Source organism: Austrofundulus limnaeus, unplaced genomic scaffold (genome assembly GCF_001266775.1).
Source record: "Austrofundulus limnaeus strain Quisiro unplaced genomic scaffold, Austrofundulus_limnaeus-1.0 Scaffold54, whole genome shotgun sequence".
NCBI classification, from domain to species: domain Eukaryota; kingdom Metazoa; phylum Chordata; class Actinopteri; order Cyprinodontiformes; family Rivulidae; genus Austrofundulus; species Austrofundulus limnaeus.
The window spans coordinates 2,367,135-2,375,275 of NW_013952456.1; the positions used below are offsets into that span (position 1 = coordinate 2,367,135).

Sequence of the window (8,141 nt, forward strand, 5' to 3'; positions counted from 1 at the left end):
TGTTATCCTGCAGACTCTCTCTCCACAGTTTCTGATGCTGCTTTGCCAACGCATACTTAACGAGCCGTTTTACATCTTTAGATACTTTTACCACTTAAAACATGTTTAAATTAATGCAGTTCTTCAGTTGCTACAATGGTGAACAATACATAAATGAGGAATCTGATGTTTAATAAGATTCTTTTAAATCATTATCTAAGAAACAAAAACCAGTGATCACCTCTGATGTCACTTTAATTTAAAAACAAATATATGAAGGAGACAAATGGGAAAAAATGTGTATAAAGACCAATTTTTTAAATATTCTGATGCATCTTCCACTTTTTGTATCTCGAACAAAAAACTTTATGCTCAAACTGTTAAAATTACTGTAAATTCTGTCTTAATCCGCTTCAACTTCACTTTGATCAAAATCCTGATTAGTGTGTAAATTTGTCAGCACACATCTGTGTTATTTACTTTTGTGCAGCATTTCAAAATAAAAGCATATTTTTAAAAATACATCAAACTTATATAGCGCTTTTTAGAATACTCAAAAGACGCTTTCCAAGAGGTGGAAAARGGGCTTCAAAGGCTTTGTTTTGTGTTAAAGTTTATGAGGAAGTTGAAGGATTTTCAGTCATTTGGAGACTTTAAGAACTAACAGCAGARGTCATTTCTGTGAGACAATCTTCAAATATGAAACAGGTGAAATGTCTTGGAAATTTACACATTTTTCTGAGCTTCCAGCAGTTCTCTGCACAGTGTTCTTTAAAAAAAGGTCAAATATATTTTAAAATGAACTGTTTTCTACAWTCTGAGCAACTTTCATCAGCAYCCATCAAATTTTACGTTTCAATTTGCCTCTTTTATTCCATTAACATTAAAAATCTTTCACATTTCGTGGCCAATTTTAATTAAGTTAATATTATTCTGTTGATTTCAATACAATTTTGGAGCTAAACTGTCTTTGGGAATTAAGGTGTTTCTTTAAAATYATGAAAATAAAGCTTTGAGGAATGTTAATATAATTTCCTTTTTGTTCAATTTCAGTTTTTTTAAACTTAGTAGACCAGGGGTGCGCAAACATTTTCCCTGAGAGGGCCAAAATTAAAAAACATTTTCCCTGAGAGGGCCAAAATTAAAAAAAACATTTTCCCTGAGAGGGTCAAAATTAAAAAACATTTTCCCTGAGAGGGCCAAAATTAAAAACCATTTTCCCTGAGAGGGCCAAAATTAAAATCAATCTGAGGGCCGTGGGCCAAATGTAACAATATAAGAAATGCAAATCTTAAGTAAAGTTGTTTTATTTCTTATGATTAAGCTAGCAGCCAGTGTGGTTGCCCACATCTTTTTTTCCTTTCAGCCCATGGACATGGAGAAAATTCAACTTATGCTCAAGCAGCAAAGGCTCATGGGACTTTTCGTAATTTTAAATTTGAATATATGGGATATTATAAGGTGTGCAAAGACATGGACTTAAATCTAATCTAAATGTCCTTTGTAGTTACTTGTATTTTATATTTAATCTTAACATAAATACAATCTAGTAAGCAGGACAACTGCTGGCGGGCCAAATCAAATGGCTTGGCGGGCCAATTTTGGCCCGCGGGCCCCACCTTGGGCACCTCTGTACTAGACAAAAAAGGACAAAAATGTTGTTTTCCCTTATTTAAAAACCGYAAAACAAAAACTCCCACCTCTAAAAGGGAAAAAAAGCCATTATCTAATTTTCTTGGTGACATTAAGCCAAGAGCCAATGAGCTGCTGCTTCGTTTACCAGCTGCAAGAGCATCTAATTAGAGACAACTAGCTTCAGGTGTGACRGTGGTGAGGCTTTTTTCTGCCAAATTACAGCAACAACATGAAGACTAGTCATTAACTAAGAAGTTACAGATCCCATCATCATCCCTCATTAGTCACATTCAGCTGACTTAAGTTACAGCAGAGAAAAAAAACATAAAATATTGCTCTTATCCTCCAAGAAAAATAACTCATTTAATGCTGATTTTTAATGACAACCAATAAATAACAGCTTCACTCTTTAAACTTACAAACTCCGTTTTTAGTCACAAGTTTCCACAAAAACACAGGTGAGAATAAAAAAGGTGCAATTTGTTCAACAACTACCTGAACTGGTCGCTCCAGTGCCTGATTCAAGCTGAAGCAGGCAGCAGATAGAGACGTCTTCTTCTGCTCTAGAAGCTCAGGTTTGCGCCTCACTGACGGAGTGCTGCCGCCACCTGCTGGTCACACCGCGCTACTGCACTAGGATTCATTTAGATAAGGAGGGCTTTCACATGGAAATACCTGATAAAATCTAATCTGATTTCAGTCTAATACACCTTACAGGGGGAAAAATATCTTTTTTCCAATAAATCTCATATTTTCACTTACAAATGCTTTGTGCATTATAAGAAGTGAATACAGGAATCAAAATTTTAAAAAAAAATCTCACGGACCAATATTCAGATTTTAATGAAACTTTCAAAGAATTCATTAAACATGAGCAGAGGTTTGTTAGCAAAATATCCCATCAACCACTGCAAGGGCTACCCCAATTCAAGATGGCTGCCACATCCTTGTTTTATTATTTTGTGTTCATTATGACATTTGTCAAATTTTTCACTGCCTCTTCTCATAATGTGTCAACTTATAATGCAGAATGTATGTACTTGAGTGAGACAGAAGAATGTAAATGTGAAAAGAGTCACTGTTGTCGAAAATAAATAAAAACTAAGTTTAAAAAAAGATGGCTGCCACAGCTAATTGTACTGGACAGGTGAGTTTACACATTTGGCTCAGATTCTAGCAATCAAAAGGTCTCATACTGAATATGTAGGATTAACTAAAAAGTGAGCTATCATTTATTATAAACTCTTCTACTGTCCGAGTAACTTTCATGACAATCTGATGATCTGAGTGAAAGTGGTTTTGAAGCCCTGGAATCGAGTCATTATTTATCTGTAATTTCCTTATTTTTAAACAAATTTAAACTAAATTTGTATTATTTTCTTTGTCTTATGTAGCCGCTTCCAAAAAAAATGTTTTAATACAAGTTAGGAACTTGGATTATCATTATTTTTTGATAGCATACCTACTAATGAACCTTAGAAACCGCAAAAAAAAATTTGCTATGACACATAATTTTACACATATTTTAAATATGACATCATCCCCAAAAACATGCCTGAAGCACAACAGACTGTGCAACACCTGTTATTTAACATATTTGCGTTAATTAATTCAACTGTTGCACAGACTAACATGGAAACTCAAATCAAGATGGCCACCACCGCTTTTTTTCCCCCGATCTTTTAGTCCTTCAGCATCCACACCCTRTAAAGCCTACAACTGTCTTATTATGACTTCAGAGGAGCCTGAAGAGGACACACTGAGACACTCCGGCTGTAACAATACACTGTTTCTAAACAAACGAGGCAAACTGTGACACAGATACTGTTTCTCAAGGCCTGAGCTGAGCAGGGTGGGAGCTAAAAATGAGCCTTCCTTTAGTTGTTGAACATGATTTTTTTTTTCTGTTTTTGTCCAAATATTGAATCACAGCTGTTATATTTAATGTAGCTCTGTTTAGGTTAATTAAAGTAATGCATTTATTGTAATTCTGTTGGTTTCTTTGAAAGGTTTTGCCCAAACAAAATGTAACAAAAAGTACAAAAAAAAAACATTGAAATGCAGCAGAAGTTACATTTAATGTAAAAAGAAAGTGTTTTGCATTTGTGACTGGTTTAATGATTAAAAAATCTACTCAAATGTACAAGAAAAAAAAGCTTTAAATGACAACTGTTTCTTGACTCACTGCTCCTCGTCCGTTTGCGACACAGAACCGTTATTTGTTTGAACTTCGGAGCATCAGACTCTGCGTCAAACGCTCAGCGTCACTCTCAGAGGTGAACGTGACGAGAGGGAAAAGAAAAAGGTCATCAGCTCACGTCTCACATCAGCTCAAATCCTGGTGGTTTCTGTTGTAAATAAACATAAAACCTTATAAAAGAATCTTTATTTAGAAGAAATAAATTGTTAAAGCAGATTTTCCTTCAGGCGAAAAGGAGCCCTTTGGACAAAAAAAAAAAACAGCAGTTCCTCCAACAGGCTTCTAAAGGCCCCGAGTACGACACAGGAATGTGACCTTTGACCTCAGCTGAGTCCAACAAACACGAGGCAGACAGACGTTCTTGTTCCAGATTTGAACAGCTTTTCATTCCAAAACAAACATTTTTTAATTTTCCAACAAACCAGAACATTTCTAAACATCTTAATTTAAGGTCAAACATGTTCAAAAATAAACATTTGACCTGAAAAATGAAAGAAGGATTAAAGAAATAAAAAAGTGTCGGGCCAAAACAACTCATCCATATTTTTATAAATAATATTTGAAGTAAATAAGTTCTGAATCTAAATTTAGCAGATTTAATACATCAGTGTATAAAAGACAAACAACATCACCGGACATTGTTTTGACCAAGCATTCCAACGAACCACRCTACCAACCAAAGAGGAAGTAAAAGGCATCAGATTGATTTCAAACATCCTTAAAAAAAAGAATAAATCATTCAAAAATCACCAACTGTTGCATCGTCCAATGTGACCTGCTGTCAGCTACAAACAAGCATTTGTATTGGCAAAACAGGTGAAAATATAGATTTTTTTTTCCRTAACTGATTAAACTGAGTTCATAAATCACATGTTAAAGTAAAGGCTCACGGGCTAAATGTGGCCCACCACAGCATTTTGTGTGGCCCGCAAGAGCTTCAAAGATGTATTAATGTCTAAACTACATTTCCCATAATGCATGGTGATTATTTTATCTGCAAAATGACGGCATCCCACCACCAGGTGAAGCTGCATGGGCCAAAATTCACCATGTAAAATCTAAATTTTGCTGCCTTTTCATTGGCTACTTTTCTATAGGCCCAGTTGTACTGGTAAGTGGGAATTTCCCACTTACAAGTCGCAAATTACGTCTGGAACATCTCTCCAATGGGAATTCCCTGTGGGACAGTGGGAGAGTTCAGAATTCAAGATGGCAGCTACTCACCACAAATCAAGTGAGTAAAATCTCCTATTTTACTTTTATTAGTATTTCTGTATTTGTATTACATTTTTAGTCAGTCGTACACGTAGTACTTTTCAGTGTTTATAAGAGGACATGTTAAAGCACTGTTTCTATGCAGGAAACACCAGGTAGAGCTCAGTTAGTTTTGTTAGCAGTGCTTGGCCGTGGCAACGACACGTGGAACATGACGTTTAGTCGAAGTTAAACACAAAACATTGAAGTTAATTACAACTGTCTCTTTGAGGCCCACCATGTGGTCATCAGTGAAAATGGGTTTGACTCCCCTTGTCTAAAGATTCCATCTAAAGCAGAGGAGCCCAAAGTGGGGCCCGTGGGCCAAATTTGGCCCGCCAAGCTATTTGATTTGGCCCACCAACAGTTGACATTGTTACTAAGTTGTAACCTGTCATCCTATGTAGAAAATGTGTTTCCGCTTTGTCATTTTATCCATTGGCCCAATGACTATATAAAGGGGCTGTAGTACAGATAGCTTTCACTCATGATTCTGACTTTATCTTTGATATAATAAGATTAAATATAAAATGTGAAATACAAGTAAAAAGTGATATTTAGATTAGATTTAACCCCACATGTAGATTTGCACAATTTATAAGGCCAGAAAAACTAATATTTTATCAATTTACAAAATTTCCCATGAGCCTTTGCTACTTGAGCATATGGCAGACTTTCTCCAAGTGCCCAGACTAAAACTAAAGCAGGCCACCACACTGGCTGCTAGCTTAATCGTTACAAAATAAAGGACTTTACTAAAATTAGTATTTGTATTTCATGTACTATATTACTGCATTTGGCCCGCAGCCCTGGATAGATTCTCATTTTGGTCCTTTTGTGGAAAATGTTTGGGCGCCCCTGATCTAAAGATTCTTGTAAGTAGAATAAAACTTTCTAATCTACCTTTAAATTAAAGTTTACTAACAGGTATGTCTTTTAAAATATTTCTTTAAAATTCTACTCTCTGCAGGGAAATCCCTTCATACAATGTTTGGTGTCACTGTGAAGCTTTGGGATTTGAAATTTAGTGCAGGAATTCTTGATATCAAGTCTAGACCGATAAAATAAAAACAATAAGAGTTTTCAAACAGACACTCATCAAAAATAAAAAATAAAAACTAACTTCATAAATCACCAAAATATAGAGAAATACAAATCATTTTGAAGATGTCGAAATGTAAATTTTGCAAATAATGAAAAATCCCTTGTGTTATACTGTATTTTGCTAACACAGGTCACATTTAYCAGCTCGCCGAGAACCGCCGATGTTCTCGAGACGCTCTGTGATGGCGTGCAAAATGACACGCCTCCCGTCTACGGTTGTCGGGTCGACGCTCGTGTCCCGGACATCCTGACGGACCGGCTCCCGGTTCACACATTAACCTCGCAGATCAAAGTTCTCCGACAACAAAAGTTGTGACACAAATAAACAGAACCTGTTTTCGGAGCTTCACCTCTGCTCTAATTGGCCAACTGTGGCGACCTGCCAGCGTTCGTTCAATCGGAGTTTATATTTTCATGCTTTGCAGCTCCAGTTATTTAAATACACAAAAACTAAATTTCACATCCTGTACGAGGGAAAAATAATCCCAATACATAACTATTAAAACAACATTTTTACTAATTCCTCACAGAGCTTTAAAATCAAACCGGAACACGTGGTTTGATCTGAAAACGTGTGCTGTGCCCTCTTTAGAGCTCTGTAGCTCGGGCAGACTTCACGGTATAAACATTTATTAAAGCTGAAATGGGTCTCAGAAAGTTGGACTTTGTACGTCTGAACTGGCAATTTTTTAATGTTTTACATTTTTACACAATCGCAGTTTCCATGAAATATTAACTGACTGACGATGTCACTCAATTTTGAAGCCTTTTTGCAAAAAAATAAAAATAAAAATAAATAAAAACTCTTCTTATTCCTTTAACATTTTTAAATAATTTTTCAAATTAAAACCTTAAATCACAGGCAGTTTTGTCCTCTTACAGCCAGTGTGGAAACCACTTCCACAGAATTTACGGTTTTCTCTCAAATCCCTCCAGAGTACACAGATCAACGCCTAAACTTCCACATTATTACACATTCTCACAACTGGAAGCGTGATTTTATTTTTATTTTTTTTACTTTTATCTCCAACATWAAAAAACTGTAGGAACCTAAAACTTCACATGTGTAACAAGAGTCTTCTGTCGCCTACAGTTCAAAACGTTTTAAGATCTGACTTTCTTTTCAGACAGTAAMTGCTTGTCTGAGGCTTACTTTTCAGTCTGCTACTGTTCTCTCGTTAACTTGACAGCCAAGGGGTTTCTCTGCAGAATCATTGCTCCATAAAGGGTTAAAGTACATCCACTCGAGTCTAAAGACTACCACAAAGTCAATATTTATTAAAGCGAGGAAAAGTTCAAACGTGGACTCATCCTTTCTGCCTCTCTTCCATCATCATTCCTGCACATATCCTCCAGAACGTAGCAACAGAACAGTGTTTTCCCTCCATTACTATGAAATAAGACGAGTTAAATGAGAACTAACTGTAAACATAAAACAAAGAAGACTTGACTCGAACATGGCTGCTATGGTTTTATATAAATTGGAATATTGAGTTTATAAAGGCAGATCCATGATTTAAATTACCAAGCAGTTTGGGAAAAAAACACAGCTTTTTAATGACATTGTAATATAACTAATATCCTATATAGTTAATTGTGACATTTAGGTCAAAGTGAAATTAAGAAGAGTGTTGAGAGTTTAGTCATTTCATCACCTGTGTCAACAAGAAACTTCCTCCTCCTGCTGCTAAACAATCTCTTCACAAAAACTGAAAAATAACAAGAATTATTTGTATGTAGATATGTATGTATGCATGTATGTGTGTGTGTGTATGTGAATGTTTGTATGTGTATGTGCCTGATTGTGTGTGATGGTCAAATGTCGGGTGTGGTGTCCTGTGTGTTATTGGCGTTCATTTCACATGTTGTATAATTTCTATCGGTTTCCGTCTTTACTGTTCTTATATTTCTCTTCTACTTTTTCTTTCTTACTATAGTATTATAAAAAAATAATTATTTTAGTTTTATT

The 8,141-nt window shown here is 35.5% G+C and overlaps 1 protein-coding gene across 1 annotated transcript in view; it reads right to left on the reverse strand.

The window, feature by feature from the left end:
* LOC106517946 (pyruvate carboxylase, mitochondrial) overlaps positions 1 to 8,141 on the reverse strand; it is a 382,167-nt gene that overhangs the window by 371,850 nt on the left and 2,176 nt on the right. The window lies entirely within an intron of this gene.